General features: G+C 42.2%; 1 long non-coding RNA gene across 1 annotated transcript in view; it reads right to left on the reverse strand.

Moving 5' to 3' along the window:
- The window catches only part of LOC139028818 (uncharacterized), a 179,966-nt gene that overhangs the window by 131,274 nt on the left and 26,508 nt on the right, over positions 1-22,184 (reverse strand). The window lies entirely within an intron of this gene.

Below are 22,184 nucleotides of genomic sequence, written 5' to 3' on the forward strand. Positions count from 1 at the left end.
ACAAATGAAGCATTTGGGTTTAGTGAGTCCGCCAGATCAGAGGCAGTAAGGATGACCAGGAACATTCTCTTGATAAACTTGTGAATTTGGCAATTTTCATGTCAAACTGTAAAAAAAATATTTTTGGGTGTCAGGGAAAATGTATGTAATAAAAAGTACATTATTTTCTTTAGGAATGTAGTGAAGTCAAAGTTGGCAAAAATATAAATAGTAAAGTAAAGTACAGCCACCCCCAAAAACTACTTAAGTAGTACTTTAAAGTATTTTTATTTAAGTATTTTGGACAATATTATGTCGATTCTATGACTCCAAGTATGATTTTTTCATTTTGCTAGGTAGTTAATGTTAGCTAGCGCCAGTCGGCTGTACCTGTGCCAAAACTCCGGTATTTATCCTTTTATAGCTTGGCCTCAAAATTATTTTTAAATGGTGAAGCAGGATGTTTTCTGCACTTTTGTTTCCATATCTGATCAAAACTCTTTTTCTCGTGGCTCTCTCTCGTGTCTTTCTGAAGCAGACATATTGTGAGCAATATGTTTGGAACATCGAATTGTATTAAAATCTCAGAATTGAATCGCAATACATATAGAATTGTTATCAATCGTGATACAAATATAATTGCAATACATATCGTATCGGCACCTGAGTATCGTGATAACATCCTATTGTTAGGTCCCTGGCAATTCCTAGCCCTTATGTTTGGTGTAATATGAATTTATCTCTTGATAACCAGGCCCATAATTCTGGGATCAGAGGAAATATGACTTTTAGTGAACTCTTGTGGTCGAAAATATTCTCTCAATCAGCAGCAGCACTAAAGTCATGCAAATGTGTTGGGACCTATTAAGAGCAGTGTCAGATCCCTTTGATCATTGATCATTTCTGATTGCTCTCGTGCTCTTCCTCCTCGTAACGTGAAGTGATAGATGATCACTTCTGGCTCAATAGTTAATGTATACTATTAGTTCTGTATTTAAAAATGATAATGTAATTGATTCACAAATTGATTTATTGATGTTGATTCAAGTGTTTTGCAAATTAATCACACTAAAGAAATTCATGTACTATATTTTATGAGCTGTTGTGTGATTAACTAATGATATGAATTAATCAACTTTAATAGGAAGTTGTTTGGCTAATTTGTCACTTTGTTGGAGCAGGAATGAATCGAGGGGCTTTTGACTTACAACTCACTACAAGAACTACAATGCTGTTTTGGAGACCTTGTGTAGTTCACTATACACATTATAAGCGACGATAAAGATGAGTAAGCAAACTCACGGCACATGGGCAGAGAGAGTAGACTTTGAACACTTGTCGTGCATTGACTAACATTATAAACGTATGTTTCTGTTGTTGGACCACGTTCACCTAACGATTGAACTCCCTTGACTTCCTACTCTGTTTTCCTCCTTCCAATTCTTGGCAAAATCCCGAAAAGAAGCACTTTATATTGTCACCTTTTTCTTGGCTTTGAGTAAATAGTGCAATTGTTTTGCACCCCAGAGATCCAGTTAAGTAGTTCATTAGTGGGTATCTCAAGTCTTTAAAGTATTGATCCCACCCAGTCAATGGAAAAATAACAACCCGGTTATAAGCTAGTTGTCCATAGCGATGGCAATATAAATTATTTAAAAAGGGCAGATTCGCTGTGGCTATGGGACCATCAATCATAAGATACGGCAATGACAAAAAAAGCTGCTGCTTCAGAGAGCCTCTTATCTGGACAGAGAACAATTCTATCAGGCAGGTGACTGTGAGGAAGCAGGATGACCTGATGTCACTCACATTGTGGCTCCTGCCTTTCAACGCTGGGGTCCTCCTCTCAACCACACCATGGAATGGGTAAATGGATTCTGTTTACCGTTGGCCTCCCTACCGAGTGCACACTTCAATTTGTCTAACAATAAAAGGGGACAGAGTAGTGGGATTTTCATCCATAGAATGTATGAATTTTTTATTGAATGCGTGAATTGAGTTGCAAGTGTATGGCACTATTTTTATTTATAAATTGAATTGAGAGATTCCGTTGAACAGTGACTGGTCCTTGGCCACCTCATATGTCCGTGAGGCGAGAGATGACAATATCTTGCATTCAAGTGGCTGCTATTTCTATTCCACAGCTGATACCAATAGTTACAATTGTTTGGGGGCCTATTTTATGCCTTTTCCTATACATATGTATTCCATGATATCAAAACCATGACATTGAATACCCATAAAGTACAGTATATATTTATGATGTTAAATATATTTTGATAGATTTATCTTTAACATTTCTATCCATCTTTCATTTCGCACACAACAAGTATGATTTAGTTAGTGAGCAGAAGTGTCTGGCCAGTGCTTAGTTCCCTAGGCAGTAGATTCTCCGAGGCTTTGATTCTCTCTAGAGTCCTGCTCTGCTCACTGTGGACGTAGGGGATTGTGATTGACTCATTTACGCGGTAGTAATCCACAGTAATAATGCATGTCCTTTGTCAAGTATGGCTTAAAATAACAAAGAGAGGTGTACCTTGTGAGTTCTTGTACCTGAAAGTGCCCCATTAGAACAACATAACAGCATCGCAAATGAAGTCATATGAAACGTGGCAACATATCCTTTAAAAAAAATACTTAAGAGTGGTAGAAGTGTCTTTGAGTTTCAAAACGCAACTTTGATTAATAATTGATTCAATAAATCCTTGGAACACATCAAAGCCAGGAAGAGGAGGCACACCGGTGCTCCTGTGGACTGTCGGCCGGGCAGTCAAACCTGACTTTGTTGTTTCAAATGTTTCCCCAGATCTAGAGCTTCCCCCTGCCTGCCTAACTCACCGAGCTGTGATGCCAGGGCCTGACAAAGTGCTGGCAATCTCTTAATGAAATGAGACATGCAGGGATATGAATGGCCACATCTGAGGGGTAATTGCTGCATTGCAGGAGCCTCCTACCTCGTTCCATTTAGTCTATTAGCAATTTATGGCTGGTCTCCCTCCGCTCCGCACAGGAGGGGTTTGATCTAAACTCCCAGGAGCTTTTAGGTGTGCTCAGGAGCCATTATAAATGCCTTGAAATATGGGCGAGAACCCATTTCACTTACCACTCTTTTTATTCTCTTTGGGTAGTCATTAATTTATTGTCGCGGTAGAAAGGTGAGCATCACATTTTATCTAATTAAAGTTAATAGGCTTATGATACGACTGTACCTGTGCAGCGTTGCTTTATGTTGAGTTGTGCCGTTAGGAGACTGTTTGTCTTGGAGCCGGCTCGCTGTGCTTCGTCTCTTACCCAGATCATGGTAGGATGAACAAGCAACAAGCCTTTGAATACTGTGAGCCAGTGCACAGTGGATCTATCACTGTAATGATTTTTTTTTTAAATAGCACCTTCATGCTTTTTATTATCATTCCGTATCAGACAACATACTGGAAAACTACACTTTCAACAATTTGAACCTAATCCCTAACACTGACGTAAAAAGAAAAATGTACTGTATCTGTTAGTAATTATATCAAGTACTGACACAGACAGTGGTGTGAGGCGTGTGGCTGGTGGCTGCATGGTCAAAGAGCTCTGCTTTGTGGGGACCCTGGCTGTAGGTGGAGGTGTTGTTTGTTTGTGGTATCAGAGGACCTGGATCTCTAATGAATCCTGTCGGCCCCCCAACCGTTTGGGACGGGGATCTGTGTGTGTTGCGGTGGGGGCTATGAGGGGCTTTGACTGGTGCTTGGCTGGACACTGCCTTCCCGGACGCAGGGATGTAGCTGATAACTCAATGTGATGGCTTCATGCCGCTCCGGCCTCGTGGCTCCCGGCGCTCCAACTGCACGCCACGACCATGTGGACATGTTAGTTGAGAACTGGAAATATTCTGGAACTACTGCGTTGTCGGCAGGTAGCCTAGTGGTTAGAGTGTTGGGCTAGTAACTGAAAGGTTGCTGGATTGAATCCCTGAGCTGACAAGGTAAAAATCTGTCGTTCTGCCCTGAACAAGGCTGTTAACCCACTGTTCCCTGGTAGGTRGTCATTGTAAATAAGAATTTCTTCTTAACTGACTTMCCTAGTTAAATAAAGTTTAAAAATAATAATTGTCTGATGTGTAGGAAATAGCCTGTACTGTTGCAATGTTTTTGTACTGCACTGTTCTTTGCATTAGGTGCGAAGGCACTACACAGTAGTATGGGATATGAGGAGGTTATGATACTTTAAAATAATCCCCGGAAGATCTCATTGTTATGAGAGCATCAATAGCATCTTCTGGAGAGGATCATCGTTGCAGCATAAGGCTAAATACACTACTGTACAATCTCTTTGTTGCAACCTGACATTTGTACTAAGGATGCATTATCGTTTTAAAAGCTGCAGCACAAAAGTGTCGAAGGAGTGTCGAGGAGAGAGATTTTGAGATGTGGCTGAGCAGTAGAGAACGAGGAGGGAAAATGCCAGTGTTCTAACTATAGTCTCTGGACTGATCCTTCTTCCTATTGTGCAGAGCTTGGAGAGCCCAGTGAGTGACAGGGCTGTGCTGTGGACCTCTCTGTTGCACCTCACTCCACGGGGGAGCCTGAAGCACCAGGTTTGTAGGAGTGGCCCCCACTGGGAGGTCCCAGCCAGAGCCTCTCCTCCCCTGGCTGACCTCTGACACACCGAGTTTGTGCTAGGTCGCCAAAAGAGATAATGGTGGGGATTCCTCCCCAATGAAGCAGCGGGCTGTAATTGGTGTGGCAGAGACGTCAGCATCAATATGTAGCTCTGCGAGCTCTGCGAGCCACTCCGCTGGTCCCTTTGTAGTCTGCCGTAAGCACCTCATCCAGATAACTTCCGAGAGCGCCATCCAAACCCCTGAAAACTGTCCCTAGTCAATTAAATATACCCTATCTGCTCCCTGTTTTGTGTAAATAATCTCCTGTAGACACCCAACATGTGTAGTTATCTTCCCCGGGCACATTCAGGGTGATTTCTTAATGCCGCTGCGCTCCCTATATCTGCAGAATGGAGAACGCCAGCCATATCTTCCCCTACAGAGGACTGCTTACAGAGGGAATAGGGTAACAGTATTGATTTTCATATTTGTATGAATGTTTCCTATCTTCCACTATATAGCCATATCTCAGGTCCCATACTGCATATTGATATAGTAATCACATCCCTGTATGTATTCTGGCCCGTCCCAGGACACCATTACTAATTTGGGGAAAGTAGTGTGAATGTGATCCGGTGTGAGGCAAATCCCGAGCACTGCACTGTGATGCCTTTCCTCCCTGTACCAATGTCAACAAGTTTGGTTAGAGGACAATCATTCCGCGGAGTCATGTATTGTTATATGATGTTATTGGAATACAGTTCCGAGGACAATATGTAGCTAAGGCACTGTATTACCCTAAAACTTCAATTAGTGGGAACAGGTGATTATTTGCTGAAATGTGTGCTGTAGCTGTTTGAGACTGCGTATATGTGAAGTTTTACGGTACACTCAAAGTGTTCGGAGCTCATTGAGCAGAGGGGCAGAGCAATTACATGTAAAGAAATAGAARATGAGGACTGAGTACTAGGTCTAATAATGATAATCTACATTTCCTTCAGACCATTCTAATGGGGCACGGCTTACAGCATTTAGGCTGGGGATTTCAAATCAAAATTAAATGTTATTTGTCACATGCTTCGGAAACAAAATAATAGAAAAGTAATAACACGAGGAATACTACTACAATGATTTACAGGAACTCGTTACTAATGACGAAGTCATCCATGATTCACCAAATTATATTTTGAATAAGGAAGAATAATATTTTAAGCATGTTTTCTTTTCAGTTTCCTCCATTTCCACTGAATGATGTTAACTGTAAGGATGTATTGTAAGGAAAAGCAGCCAACAAGGGCTCAGCATATGTGGAAACTCATTCAAGACTGTGGGAAAAGCATTCCAGGTGAAGCTGGTTGAGAGAATGCAAGAGAGTGCGACGCTGTGATCAATGCAAAGCGTGGCTATTTGAAGAATCTCAAATATAAAATATATTTTGATTTGTTTAACACTTTTTTGGTTACTACATGATTCCATATGTGTTATTTCATCGTTTTGATGTCTTCACTATTATTATACAATGTAGAAAATAGTAAAAATAAAGAAAAACCCTGGAATGAGTATGTGTTCTAAAACTTCTGACCGGTAGTGTACTTGGTATTCATATCTAAAAAAAAATACGTATTAACTTACCGCAACCAATTTCAATAGAAAGTTTGCAAAAATAGATAAGATTCTGCAACCATGGAGAGGTAAGTTCTTGTCTATTTATGGAAAAATCACATGGAGGAATTCTTTGGTCCTATCACAGTTTACTTACTTACTAATGGCGCTGCCTACTCTTACTAATGGCACTGCCTATTTCACTTTATTTGGAACGCTAAGCCAGACAAAATTAAACGTGCCTATTTATATAAGGAATATGAGTTTGGGAGCTAAAATGATTAAATATTAATGCATGAAACACCTCACTAAAAGCTTCACTCATACACACAGTAAGTTATACTTAAATCCAAACTGCTTCTCAGTAGGTTATTAAGAAAGGCTCATCCTTTGTTCAAAAATTGCCTTTTTGCCTTTATACAGATTACACCTTCTCATTTCCAACTGATTGAAAATGAAACTTTGTTTAAAATATCGCACTTTCTTAAACAAGCCATACAAAGCTGGTCACAATTAAAACGTTATTCTCCAGAAAAGAGAGAACAAATATTACAACAAATATTATGGTTAAACTCAAARATACTGATGAATAAAAAAACTTTATTTCTGATTAAAAAATACATATATTTATGAATGATATTATGATTAGAAATGGGGGAGTTATGTCACATATGCAGCTATTGAAAATATATGGGAATGTCTATTCAATCCAAACTTACAACCAACTGAGTGCAGCATTACTGCAAAAATGGAGGAGGCAAGTGGAAGAGGGAGAAAGTAGAGAACTTCTTTGTCTGCCATATATAAAAGATACAAATTAGCTGAAAAGGATTGGCATAAATAGAAAAATATACTAGTTTCATTTGAGGAGAAAAATGTTGACAGCTGTGCCATACAGGTTGAAAAATGAATTGGGAAGAATATTTCAATGTACTGATTCCTTGGCACATGGAGTCCATTTTGTTGCTCCCAGCCTATAGACAGAGACTAAAACAGGTAGCTCCCGCTCTCAGGTCTGTTCAACACTGGTCCGACCAATCTGATTCCACGCTTCAAGATTGCTTCGATCACGTGGATTGGGATATGTTCCGCACTGCGTCAAACAACAACATTGACGAATACGCTGATTCGGTGAGCGAGTTTATTAGCAAGTGCATCGGCGATGTCGTACCCACAGCAACTATTAAAACATTCCCAATCCAGAAACTGTGGATTGATGGCAGCATTTGCGCGAACCACTGCTTTTAACCAGGGCAAGGTGACCGGAAACATGACCGAATACAAACAGTGTTGCTATTCCCTCCGCAAGGCAATCAAACAAGCTAAGCGTCAGTATAGAGACAAAGTAGAGTCGCAATTCAACGGCTCAGACACAAGGGGTATGTGGCAGGGTCTACTGTCAATCACATATTACAAAAAGAAAACCAGCCCCGTCGCGGACCAGGATGTCTTGCTGACAGACAGACTAAACAACTTCTTTGCTCGAATTGAGGACAATACAGTGCCACTGACATGGCCCGCTACCAAAACCTGTGGACTCTCCTTCACTGCAGCCGACGTGAGTAAAACATTTAAATGTGTTAACCCTCGCAAGGCTGCAGGCCCAGACGGCATCCCCAGCCGCATCCTCAGAGCATACGCAGACCAGCTGGCTGGTGTGTTTACGGACATATTCTAACAATCCTGCTGTTCCCACATGTTTCAAGAGGGCCACCATTGTTCCTGTTCCCAAGAAAGCTAAGGTAACTGAGCTAAACGTAGCACTCACTTCCGTCATCATGAAGTGCTTTGAGAGACTAGTCATGGACCATATCACCTCCACCCCTAACTGACACCCTAAGACCCACTCCAATTTGCTTACCTCCCCAATAGGTCCACAGACGACGCAATCGCAACCACACTGCACACTGCCCTAACCCATCTGGACAAGAGGAATACCTATGTGAGAATGCTGTTCATCGACTACAGCTCAGCATTTAACACCATAGTACCCTCCAAACTCGTCATCAAGCTCAAGACCTGGGTCTCGACCCCGCCCTGTGCAACTGGGTACTGGACTTCCTGACGGGCCACCCCCAGGTGGTGAGGGTAGGTAACAACATCTCCACTCCGCTGATCCTCAACACTGGGGCCCCACAAGGGTGCATCAAAGCAGGGACCTAGAGACTGAAAACAGCTTCTATCTCAAGGCCATCAGACTGTTAAACAGCCACCACTAACATTGAGTGGCTGCTGCCAACATACTGACTCAACTCCAGACACTTTAATAATGGAAAATGTATGTAAAAATGTATCACTAGCCACTTTAAACAATGGCACTTATATAATGTTTACATACCCTACATTACTCATCTCATATGTATATACTGTACTCTATACCATCTACTGCATCTTGCCATCTTTATGTAATACATGTTACTAGCCACTTTAAACTATGCCACTTTTATATGTTTACATACCCTACATTACTCATCTCATATGTATATACTGTACTCTATACCATCTACTGCATCTTGCTATGCTGTTCTGTACCATCACTCATTCATATATTTTTATGTACATATTCTTCATCCCTTTACACTTGTGTGTATAAGGTAGCTGTTGTGAAATTGTTAGGTTAGATTACTCGTTGGTTATTACTGCATTGTCGGAACTAGAAGCACAAGCATTTCGCTACACTCCCATTAACATCTGCTAACCATGTGTATGTGAAAAATAACATTTGATTTGATTTGGTATATGAACGGATATAAAAAACAACACTTGATTCAACACTTAAAATTTGTTATTCAAAATTATTGTAACCAACAGAATGATATATATGGGGCATACAACAATCTCAGCTCTATAGATTTTGCTGCAAAGAGCCCTAATCATTAGATCATTTATTATGGTATTACCCCTATGTACAGTAGCTTTTCATACTCAATCAATCAATAATATAATAATACTCGTAAGAAAGGATTTAATCTTTAGCTCACAATCTGTGTTTACTATGGGATTAGAAAGGCTCAAAATTCATGTAAAACATCACAGCACAATTGAAAATATATATGGCACATGGAAACCAAACAAGGGTGGTCTATGGTGATAGGTGAGATGGGCTGAGAGTGGCTGAGGGGAGTGATTAAAGAGCTCATGTTCGGTAATTCATTATTGTTATGTGATTGCTGTATATAAAAGTACCATGTATGTTAAATGTATATGCAAAATGTACAAGTAAATTGTGATATGTAAAATGTATGTATATGTAGCCKAAAAGCTGTAAAAACAAAAATATATATTTGTATCCTCTGAAGAGGGGGGTGGTTGATAGGTAAAAAAAACAAGGACTAAATACACAATGAGTAACGATAACTTGGCTGTCTATATACACCGGGCACCAGTACCGAGAAAGCTGTGCAGGGTTACGAGGTAATCGAGATAGATATGTACATATAGGTTAGATCATAAACAGTAGCAGCAGCGTATGTGATGTGTTAATAGACTTAGTGCTAAAAGGGTCAATGTAGATAGTCCGGGTATCTATTGGTTAACTATTTAACTAACTATTTAGCAGTCTTATGGCTTGGGGGTAGAAGCTGTTCAGGGTTCTGTTGGTTSCAGTCTTAGTGCATTGGTACCACTTGCCGTTTTGTAGCAGAGAGAACAGTCTATGACTTGGATGGCTGGAGTTTAGAAAATTTGTAGGGCCTTCCTCTGACACTGTATAGAGGTTCTGGGTGACAGGAAGCTCGGCCCCAGTGATGTACGGGGCAATACGCACTACTCTCTGTAGCGCCTTACGGTCGGATGCCAAGCAGTTGCCATGACAAGCGGTGATGCAGCCAGTCAAGATGCTCTCAATGGTGCAGCTGTAGAACTTTTCGAGGATCTGAAGGCCCATGACGAATCTTTTCGGCCTCCTGAGGGCGAAGAGGCGTTTTCGTGCCTTCTTCAGAGCTGTGTTGATGTGTGCGGACCGTGATAATTACTTAGTGATGTAGACACCAAGGAACTTGACGCTCTCAACCCGCTCCACTACAGCCCCGTCGATGTGGATGGGGGCATGCTCGGCCCTCCGTTTCCTGTAGTTCACGATCAGCTCCTTTGATTAATATGCCCGGTTTTATTCAAAGAAAGAAATGAAGCACGGGGATACATCTCAGAGGTAAATGTAATAATGTTTGCTCACATTGTCCAGACCACCTGTTCCACATTTGGTCCGAGATGCTAAAAGTTGTGTGGGTTTGAAAAGTAATGTGGTCCAGCATTTGGAGCCGGAAGTATTCTATTGGAGAATGCTCTAAAGCAATTCATTATTTATGCTTAAATATTCCAACATAACAGTTGTGTTTGTTTCACAAGAGAAAGGAAAGGGATAGGATGAAATAAACCATCTGTCTCTTTCCAAACAGAGTTTTGATCCTGATGCATGCAAATCTATCAAAGGGGGAAGCGACAGAAAGCACACACAGGGTTAATCTGCTATGACTGTTGTAATTTCCATGATATGCCAGTTGAATAAAGAATTATGGTGGAATGAACCATGCTGTTTGTCCAAATTATGATTTTTTTCCCCTCTGAATTCCATCATGAATTACGGACCTTTTGTTAGCATGCAAAATGTCCATAAACAAAAGCAAACAAGATTTCAGGGTTTATTCTTGAAATAATTCATTGGTGAAGGAAGAGGCAGAATGAATATGTTGCATTAATGTTTGCTTTCTCTTATAAATAGATAATTGAAGCTCTGCCAGGTGCCAATGAAGGTTAATAAAGTAAAAAGCACATTAGGGACTCTGAGTTGTGAGATTGAAAAATCTCACCTTTCCGTAAGAAATGTTTAAGAATTTCAAAGCCATGAAGAGGCGTATGAGTTGTGAATTTACAGTGAATTAAAGTCAAGTCCCCCTGCATATATATATGGAGGTGGGATATTCATCACATTCTCATCATTCAGCAAACCCACTGGCAAACATTGACAAGCTTTCCCCATGGCCCGCCTCATAATTAGACAGACTCAGTCAGAAAGTGAATTTGCTGCACATAAAGCCTGTTGATTAAACTGAATCKTATATTTTGAAAAGTATTATGCATAAACACAGATATGAACGATAGATAAAGGATATTGATCCATTCAATGGTAAAGGGTGGCTGTCATCCCACCTATAGAAATGAATGGTCTTTGTCTACAGAAATGTAGCTATGGCACAGCCTCATTGAACTGCAGTCCATACAGTAGATTAAAAATACATTATGTTTCTTGAAGTAGCTTAACACTTTCAGATAAGAAAGGAAGGCTGGTGTAGACGCCTGCTAGTTGTGACAGTCAAATGCGCCCTGTAGTTTGTGTCAATTCCATTCATATGACTTTACTTCTAAAATGATGAGTTGCATTATGAATGAACAGCCTCATATCCCCACCTATTATGGCATTAAGGTAAAAGTACACTAAACCTACACTTCTGACTGGAGTTTAAAGACACAATCCCTCACCCAATTAACTTCAAGCACTTCCTCTCCCCTTGGAAGACATTTTATAAAGGCAACTGTGTCACAGCCAAATTAATCCCCCTTGTGATTGGCTGGATCACGGTCTCCGTGACAGCTACGACAAATACGTAGATTGGCTTCTTCTTAACCTCCCTTCACAGTTTGGAAACAGAAGTTGGTGTTTCTGTTGAAATGCAGAGTGGTGAGATACACTGCCTCACCTTGTCTCCCACTTCCCATTTCAATGTTTATCAAAATGTCCAGGAATGTGTCAGAAATGCGTTGAATGTCTGGAAATATAATGGGTGCAAAATGTCAGGAGAAACAGGCAGTGTGTTACCAGGAAAGATGCCATTTTCATCAACGTTTAATTGATGTAATCCTTAGTCTAGAATACATTTAACACAATGCATATTTAGACTGAATATGACACTGAAATAAGAAAAAGCAATCAATTCACCGACAGCGTATTTGGTAGGAACCGCTGATAAGAAATGTCATTTAGATAGTGTTCTGATGATACATCCTAGACGATGAATCAACTGAATTATTTGTTGAGTGAGTTGTTTGTGAATGGTGACATTGGTTCACGAAGCCTAAAAATGCAATTATACACTCTTAGATCTAACCACAACCAAAGAAAGAGCTTAAGTTGTCGATAACTAAGAACCTACCGTGGATTGTATGGTAGCCATAATTGTTTTCATATTGCTATTCATTAGTGCACACGTGGGTGATTAAGTCACATGTCAGCGATGAGCAGCCGGGTGAACTGGTCCTGATATGTCAGGCCAGAACAGGAGGAAGGAGTGAGAGGGGAAGCAGTGGTGGAGGGAACCACCGTCTTCACCCTAGCCACAGCCACCACACAGCCACACACGCCTCCCAGTCAGGTTTGCGGGCAACCATCTTTAAATGCTTGAGCTGCTCCGCTATGCAGCCACGACAAGAGTTGCAATTCTCTGCCTTTATTTACACACCATCACCCCTGCTCCACATCACATCAGAGAGGCGTGGTTGCTGCTGACCCCAGGGTAGGGCTGTCTCCAATGATCCAAGTTCATCCTGCTGGGACACCAACACACAATGCCACCTCTGCCAAAGACATTTCATGCCACCAAACAAATGGACTGGTCAAAATATAAATCTAAAGCAAATGTAGGCAAATGTTTTCACTGAAGGAATTGAACATACATTTTAAGATAAGGTCTGAAATACAGTTTAACATGTATATTGCGTTCAAAACTGCTAGGCCCATTCTTCACCACAAATAATACTATGAATTCACTTAAATCCCTGGTTATATTAGCTTTACTGAAATCCCTTTTCTTTTTGTTCAATCATGGATTTGAGAGCCCGTATGGCTAGGTAATACTTATCCCATCGTCTGTCTTAGTGTGGTAATGCTCTCTTAGTGTCCGTCTTCGTGTTGAGCACTTTGTCACAACAGCACCACATCCCATGTTCTGCCTGCAAAGCAATTGTATTACCACGCCAAAAAGCTCCCTGAAAGTGTCATGTAAATACCAAACCATGGTTTAAGTAATAGGCTATAAAGTGATCTTTAAGTGGAGTTTTAAGCACCCCCCTAATGGCTGTGCCTGCCTTTTACTGAACCACGTGGCTCTCCCTGAGTGGTGATTATGAGTCATGGGTGAAGAGGTCTTGTGTGTAGGTCAGCCTGTAAGCCTCACTTCCAGCTGCCAATCTTTACTTTGCAGGAGACTCCGATGCCTTGTTCCTTATCTTGTACGCTGTCATACTCCAGGTGGTATCTGGGAAATTATGTCTACAAAACACTTCTTTTCCCCACTATTTAATACCTCCAGATATCCAAACCCATTCTGCTGGGATTCTCACAATGGAGAATGGTGTTTTTACGAGAGAACAAAAATCACTCAAATTTAAGAGACATGATGGCGTCACGGTATATTCAGCTGGAATGATATTCTGACAAGTACGAAAATAGAAAGTAAAAGTTCCCCGTTTGGTTGATTCATGTTGGGTTGATTTTTAAAACAAGTGGCTGTTAGCTAGATCCTAAAACCTGGCCTAAATGTTTTTGTTTTTTACATTACATGAGGACACTCATGCATGGTGCTTTTTGATGTGGTATTATGTGAGAGGTCAGGGGGCGGGGTGTCAGGAAGTACTGTTAATTTCACAGGGTTAGGGAACAGCAGATTCACAGGAATACAGATCACTTAGCACAAGCCGGCAACCGCCTGAAGTTGGATAGCTTTCTCCACATTTGTTAACCACATTCTTGGGCCCGCTGAACCGTTGAGACTGCAGAGGTGAACATGCAGTCCCGAAGGACCGTCTTCGCCTGTTGCCATAAAGCAGTGAAACAATGATTCAGTCTCACCAGGGTTTGTGTGTGTGCGTGCGTTGCGTGCGTGCGTGCGTTGCGTGTGTGTGTGTGTGTGTGTGTGTGTGTGTGTGTGTGTGTGTGTGTGTGTGTGTGTGTGTGTGTGTGTGTGTGGTGTGTTGTGTGTGGGTGTGTGTGTGTGTGTGTGTTTGAGAGAGAGAGAGAGAGAGAGAGAGAGAGAGAGAGAGAGAGAGAGAGAGAGAGAGAGAGTGTGTCTGTGTTCTGGCTGTCTGATCAGCCCTGAGGTCCAGGAGCCTTGAGGCCTCATGATCAAAGTGCTGCCATCTGAACTCTGCCATTCCCAATCTGAACAACCAATCTCTCCCTTCACCAGGCCCAGACAGGAGACTGATGGCTTTTACATTGACTCTACATTTACCAGTGTACTCTATGTACAGCAGTCTATCTTTGATAATATGTTTATCTAGAGGAAAATGAACATATATTTCAAAAATAATCCTTCCTAATATAAGAATTAATTGGGTCTAATGCTTAGAATGCAAATCATGTATTACATTTTCTGCCTAAAAGGAGCAACAGTAGACACTGACTTAAGCCTCTAGATAAATTGTAGCGAAACCACGTATTATTTGCCCAACAAACTAAAAGGAATTGAACGATTGTCGACAATCCTGATAATCACACTGTTCTCCTGAGCTTTTAATTTGATTAAGTGTGCGAAAATAGAGGGCAGAGAACCTCTTGACGGATTACATCACAAACACTGTCTCCTAATTGGAGCTGTAAATTTACATATGGATTCCCGTTTAATGTCTAACCAGCCTTTAATCCATCCAGACTCTATTGTCTGCTGCAGTTTGAAACTCCGGCATCTGTCACATGATGCATGATAATTCCAAAATGCGTTTTGGCCCCTCTGATAAAATGGTGGCAATTATTGAGGCTTTCAAACTGCAAGCATTTTAGTCACAGTGGACAAAATATCATTTCTGTTTCAGCGAGGAAAATCAAACTCCTTTGTGTGTTTTAGGGCTTTGGGCTGCGTGGACTCACACTGGCTAGATTAACTAAAGACTATCACCGTGTTATCACATGTATTATCCTGTTTCCGCATAGAGAATTATCATCAGTGGTGAAATCCATCATTCCCCCCACTTGGACTAGAAGGAGTAGGATAAAAATCATCAATTAATACATTAGACATGATGTTAGATAAAAAAAAGTACATCTGTTTAAGCCAGCTGTGCTTTGTGGCTGTGTTTGATGGTTCGAATATTGCCTTCAGCCAAACCTACTTGACACCCAACCGTGTGAAGCCTATTTTAAGCGGCTCCAGCACAATGAAGATCAATACCTGTTTGAAAAAAACAATCTAGATCTCACGATGTAAAGTTTCACCTCGGAAACATCTGAGGTTACGCCACAGTCAATCAATGAACTTGGATTAYGTGTTACAGGTGTATTATATGAGATTTTATGAGATTTTATAGACAGTGGGAATTTTTTATTACCTATCTCCTATCAAGTTTTCTTATTTACTATTTTCTTTTGATTTCATCTCATCCCCAACTCCTTCATTGTTTGTTTTTCAAAGCCACATTTTTCTTCATTTTTTATTTTTAACCTTAACCGAATCATTTTCACTTTTTACAGGCCGTTTCACTCTTCCAGCGCTGGATAAATGGCGATTTAATTTCCATGAAATTCTCAGATGACACAGATCTTTCTTTTGCATAAAAGCATGAAAAATGTGGCTAATATCAGCGGCATTCATCTGCTAAGTGGACATTTGCATGGGGCGAGGTGCAGGGAGAAAAGAGCCACTAGCCTCCTGCAGTGACAGCGGTGCTGGGGGATGACATCTGACAGCTGTGACAGTGCTGAAGGGGGAAGCCAGGCGACTCGCCGCGCCCCTGATCCAATTACGCCACACGGCCCCGTCAGACCCAGCAGCTTGACTCCAGCCACTCCAAAGACGGTATTGATCTCTTGTCAGGAGGACCAGTTGACTGCCTTACTATCTAGTACCACTGGACTTTCCAACCCACCTCTTCCCACCCCTCTCTCCTCACGCCCCCTCCCAACTCTCTTTCCAAGTACCCTCTTAAATGACTGGTAAAACCAGGTTATGGCATTCCAGGTACAGAGAGAAGAAGAGGTCAATGGCTTGTGCGCTAAATACTCCCAAAAGTTTGAGAGGGAGTGTGTGTGTGTGTGTGTGTGTGTGTGTGTGTGTGTGTGTGTGTGTGTGTGTGTGTGTGTGTGTGTGTGTGTGTGTGTGTGTGTGTGTGTGTGTGTGTGTGTGTGTGTGTGTGTGTGTGTGGTGTGGGTGTGGGTGTGTGTGTGTGTGTGTGTGTGTGTGTGTGTGTGTGTGCGTGTGCGAGAAAGAAATCAAATCACATTTTATTTGTCACATGCTTCGTAAAATAACAGGTGTGGACTAATAGTGAAATGCTTACTTACGGGCCCTTCCCAACAATGCAGAGAGAAAGAAAATAGAAAAAGAATAGAAAAATAAAACTCATAATAATAGAAGTAATAATAGATACTACAGTGAGTAACAATGTATACAAGGGGTACCAGTACCGAGTCGATGTGCAGGGGTACGAGGTAATTGAGGTAGATATTTACATATAAATGGGAATAAAGTGACATGTGATGAGTCATAAAATGTAGTGCAAAAAGGGTTAATGTCCGGGTAGCTATTTGGTTAACTATTTAACTAACTATTTAGCAGTCTTATGGTTTGGGGTAAAAGCTGTTCAGGGTCCTGTTGGTTTCAGACTTGGTGCATCGTGCTGTAGCAGAGAGAACTCACACCCTGATCTGTTTCACCTGTCTTTGTGATTGTCTCCACCCCCCTCCAGGTGTCGCCCACCTTCCCATGTGTACTTATACCTGTGTTCTATGTTTGTCTGTTTCCAACTCGTCTTGTTTGTCAAGTCAACCAGCGTTTTTTGTGTTAGCTCCTGCTTTTCCCCAGTCTCTCTTTTCTCATCCTGGTTTTGACCACTGCCTGTCCTGACCCTGAGCCCGCCCGCCTCACCACTTTGCCTGCCCCTGACCCTGAGCCTGCCTGCCGTCCTGTACCTTTGCCCCACCTCTGGATTACCAACCTCTGCCTGTCCTGACCCTGAGCCCGCCCGCCTTACCACTTTGCCTGCCCCTGCCCCTGACCCTGAGCCTGCCTGCCGTCCTGTACCTTTGCCCCACCTCTGGATTACCAACCTCTGCCTGACCTGTCCCTGAGCCTGCCTGCCATCCAGTACCTTTTCCCCTGTTGCTGTAATAAACATTGTTACTTCGGACAAGATCTGCATCTGGGTCTTACCTTTATCCTGATGAGAACAGTCTATGACTTAGGTGGCTGGAGTCTTTGACAATTTCTAGAGCCTTCCTCTGACACCGGCTGGTATAGACGTCCTGGATGGCAGGGAGCTTGGCCCCAGTGATGTACTGGGCCGTACACATTCCCCTCTGTAGCGCCTTGAGGTCGAATGCCAAGAAGTTGCCATATCAAGACGTGACGCAACCAGCTCTAGAACTTTTTGAAGATGAGGACCATTGCCAAATCTTTATCGCTCTATCGATGTGAATGGGTGCGTGCTCGGCCCTGCCTTTCCRGTAGTCCACGATCAGCGCCTTTGTCTTATTAACGTTGAGGGAAAGGTTGTTGTCTTGGCCTCACAATGTCAGGTCTCTGACCTCCCTATAAGCTGTCTCATCATCATCYGTGATCAGGCCTACAACCGTCATGTCATCTGCAAACTTAACGATGGTGTCGTGCGCGACCACACAGTCATGGGTGAACAAGGAGTACAGGAGGGGACTATGCATGCACCTCTGAGGGGCACCTGGGTTAAGGGTCAGCATGGAGGATGTGCTGTTGCCTACCCTCACCACATGGGGGCGTCCCATCAGGAAGTCCAGGATCCAGTTGCAGAGGGAGGTGTTCAGTCCCAGGGTCTTTAGCTTAGTGAAGAGCTTTGAGGGCACTAAGATGTTGAATGCTGAGCTGTAGTCAATGAACAGCATTCTCATGGGGGCGGCAGGTAGCCTAGTGGTTAGAGCTTTGGGCCAGTAACTGAAAGGTTGGTGGATCGAATCCCTGAGCTGACAAGGTGTGAAGCTGCCCCTGAACAAGGCAGTGTTCCTAGGCCGTCATTGTAAATAAGAATATCTTCTTAACTGACTTGCCTAGTTAAATATAAAAATGTAGGTGTTCTGGGAAAGGTGGGAAAGGCCAGTGTGGAGTGCAAAAGAAACTGTGTCATCTGTCTTTCGAAGCATTTCATGGCTACAGATGTAAGTGCTCCTGGGAGATAGTCATTTAGACAGGTTACCTTAGCCTTTTTGGGACCACTATGGTGGTCTGCTTGAAACATGCAGGTATTACAGACTGGGTCAGGGAGAGGTTGAAAATATCAGTGAAGACACTTGCCAGCTGGTCAGCGCATGCTCTGAGTACGCTTCCTGGTAATCTGTCTGGCCCTGCGGCCTTGTGAATGTTAATCTGTTTATTAAAGGTCTTACTCACATCAGCTAAGGAGAGTGTGATCACACAGTCCTCCGGAACAGCTGGTGCTCTCACGCATGTTTCAGTGTTGCTTTTTTTGGGGCATTTACAGTAGCTCAACTGGTAGGCTCGCATCACTGGGCAGCTCACGGCTGGGTTTGCAATCCATGACAGTTTGCAAGCCCTGCCATATCCAACGAGCGTCAGAGCCAGTGTAGTAGGATTCAATCTTAGTRCTGAATTGACACTTTGCATGTTTGATGGTTCGGCGGAGGGCGTAGCGTAATTTCTTATAAGCGTCCGGGTTAGTGTCCCTCTCCTTGAAAGCGGCAGCTCTAGCATCTAGCTCAGTGCGGATGTTGCCTGTAATCCATGGTTTTGACGTCGTCGATGCACTTCTGATGTGGTAAACTCCTCAATGCCATTGGATCAGTCCCGGGAACATATTCCAGTCTGTGCTAGCGAGACAGTTGTGTAGCTTAGCATCCGTGTCATTGGACAACTTCAGTACTGAACGTCCTGTTTGAGTTTTTGCTTGTAAACAGGAATCAGGAGTATGGTAATATTTGCCAAATGGAGGGTGAGGGAGAGCATTGTAGTCAATTGGAGTCAATCACCACCTTCCGGAGACACCTGAAACCCCACCTCTTTAAGGAATACCTAGGATAGGATAAAGTAATCCTTCTAACCCCCCCCCCCCTTAAAAGAGTTAGATGCACTATTGTAAAGTGGTTGTTCCACTGGATATCATAAYGTGAATGCACCAATTTGTAAGTCGCTCTGGATAAGAGCGTCTGCTAAATGACTTAAATGTAATGTTAAATGTACGTTTTTTCACCTCTAGTTGCACAGGTGACATGCTAGTACAAATTTGGTAAAATGGATTTCAGTTTATGGCCCTATACAGCTAGTTGAGTGTGGTCTTAGTGCCAGCATCTGTTTGTGGTAGATGTAAACTCTCTTGGTAAATAGTATGGTCAACAGCTTATCATGAGGTATTCTAACTCAGGCAGGCAGAACCTCGAGACTTCCTTAATATTAGAGATTGTGCAACAACTCTTGTGATTGCTGTTCTGATGTCTAGAAGCTCTTATCGGTCATAGGAACCAATGGCAGAAACATTATCTACAAAAGAAGTTAKGATCAGAGAAGAAAAATCTGAAAAAAATACCCAAATTGTCAGGTGCCCGTAAAATGGACACTATACATTCCAGCGCCATTCCCAAGAAAAGAGAGAGAGAGAGAGATAAGGATTGTGGTGTGGTGTGCCTGTTCAGTCCAGGGGCTTATGTCTATAGGTAGTGCAGTACTCACCTCCCTCTACTCCACTAATGGTCTGAGAGGATGCTGTTTCCCGCTTGTATGAAAGTGGTTGATTTGAGATGATGAAAAGGCCATTGCAATTAGTGTGCTCCAGTTAGTTTTGCCGGGTGACATCGGAGGCGCTTGAAACAGTGGCAGCTGCCAATAACTTCAGCTTACAAAGAACAGACAATTAGGCCCTGCCGGCCTGTTACCACCGTAGGTCCCAGACCTCCAGACCTTTGCACTAGCGGCAACACAAAGCATCTGGAGGTCAATAGGCAATGATGCAACAGTCCAGTGCAGAGGTTAATCAAGCCAGATCCACACCACAACATCTTGTATTCAGCCCATTCATATTATTCTCGTCACACAGGCCAAGAAAGAGGCAAGGAGACAAAGGGAGAAAATAATAGTTGCTTCTTCTTGGCTTGAGGTCAATAGGGAATTGCATGGAATTCTCCTTGTGTTTGTATTGAAATGAAATAGAGGATTTGCTTCTTTTTTTTAAGCATGGAGAATATCATTCACAACACAACACATTTTTATGGTATTCTATAAAAGATCAAATAAAATGCATGTATTTATAATAGGGGGTAGTTGGGTAAGTTGAGCCATTTTCTACATTCGGCATCACTCCGTCAAGGGAAACATASTGTAGTTTTCTTCCTAACAAAGATATCTACATATATTTCAGGATGAAGTGCATCCCTAGAAATAAGGGACGGATCGAAAAGTACAGAATGGTTACGTGGAGGGAAATGGGGGAGGGTCATGCTTTTTCAATTTCAGTCAAGGGGAGGGTTTAGTCTTTTTTGAAATCTAGTCCAAGGGAGGGTTTAGTCTTTTTTGAAATCTAGTCCAGGGGAGGGTTTAGTCTTTTTAAATCTAGTCCAAGGGCGGGTTAGTCTTTTTAAATCTAGTCAGGGGGGTTTAGTCTTTTTAAATTCTAGTCCAGGGAGGGTTTAGTCTTTTTTAAATCTAGTCCAGGGGAGGGTTTAGTCTTTTTAAATCTAGTCCAGGGGAGGGTTTAGTCTTTTTAAATCTAGTCCAGGGGGGTTTAGTTTTTAAATCTAGTCCAGGGGGGTTTAGTCTTTTTAAATCTAGTCCAGGGGAGGGTTTAGTCTTTTTAAATCTAGTCCAGGGGAGGTTTAGTCTTTTTAAATCTAGTCAGGGGAGGGTTTAGTCTTTTTAAATCTAGTCCAGGGGAGGGTTTAGTTTGTTTTAAATCTAGTCCAGGGGAGGGTTTAGTTCTTTTTAAAATCTAGCCAGGGGAGGGTTTGTCTTTTTAAAATCTAGTCCAGGGGAGGGTTTAGTCGTTTTAAATCTAGTCCAGGGGAGGGTTTAGTCTTTTTAAATCTAGTCCAGGGGAGGGTTTAGTCTTTTTAAATCTAGTCCAGGGGAGGGTTTAGTCTTTTTTTAAATCTAGTCCAAGGGAGGGTCATGTAATTTGTCATTTATGACATTTCAATATTTCTCAGTGTTTTAAATGTATTTGCTTATTTGGCTATATATCGATGTGTGCCCGATGCCGCCCCTCATCTCTGATTCTCCGCTGGGCGCGCAATATCAACTGTGCCGATAGGTTATTTAGTATGGTCTCAATCAAATGTTTCATAGCCTATAGGCTATAGGCTACAAAGTGCATGCTCGGAGAAGAACAGAGCAAAGTTATATTTCTAAGATAGCTGCTGGGATGGTGTAAATACAACTAGGCTGCATTACACACCGCAACGGATATTCCAACCGTGAGCCACGGCCTGCTCTGCTCTTGCTGATCAAACACTTTTTGGTGTGCCCAATAGCTGTGCTGTATAGGGCTACTGTGGCAGTTCAGGAGGAGAGTCAAAGGTTTCTTCAAAATGTTTGGTTGTTGATTAGGCCTAGTCCAAAAAATGCAGTATGTTCTGTTCAGTCTGAGAAGGAAAGCGTGAAGATTGGAAGGAGGACCAGAGGTCAACTTTGATAACTTGCTACCACTATAATTGATTTAATTAAAAACAATATGTTTCTTGCCCATGATGTATTTATCAGAGTTATTGACCTAACAATAACTTACATTGGGGTGCTGACACTTAGCGTACGCCGCACACAATCTTTTAAGACTGTTAACAAACGTTAACAAACGGTCGCGGCTAACCCAAAACAAATGGAATACGTTAGCTAGCGTTAGCCAACGTTCGCAAACTATTTTCATTGTTGAACACACCACTTCTCTCGTTGGGTTAAGCCACGGAAGAGTAGAAGCCAGCAGTTAAAGCTTACATTTTTCTGCATCGGTAGGCCTACTCTGTCTGAGGAGGAAAGGTAGGCCTACTCTGTCTGGGGAGGAAAGGTAGGCCTACTCTGTCTGGGGAGGAAAGGTAGGCCTACTCTGTCTGGGGAGGAAAGGT

Source organism: Salvelinus sp. IW2-2015, linkage group LG2 (genome assembly GCF_002910315.2).
Source record: "Salvelinus sp. IW2-2015 linkage group LG2, ASM291031v2, whole genome shotgun sequence".
In the NCBI taxonomy this organism is placed as follows: Eukaryota; Metazoa; Chordata; class Actinopteri; order Salmoniformes; family Salmonidae; genus Salvelinus; species Salvelinus sp. IW2-2015.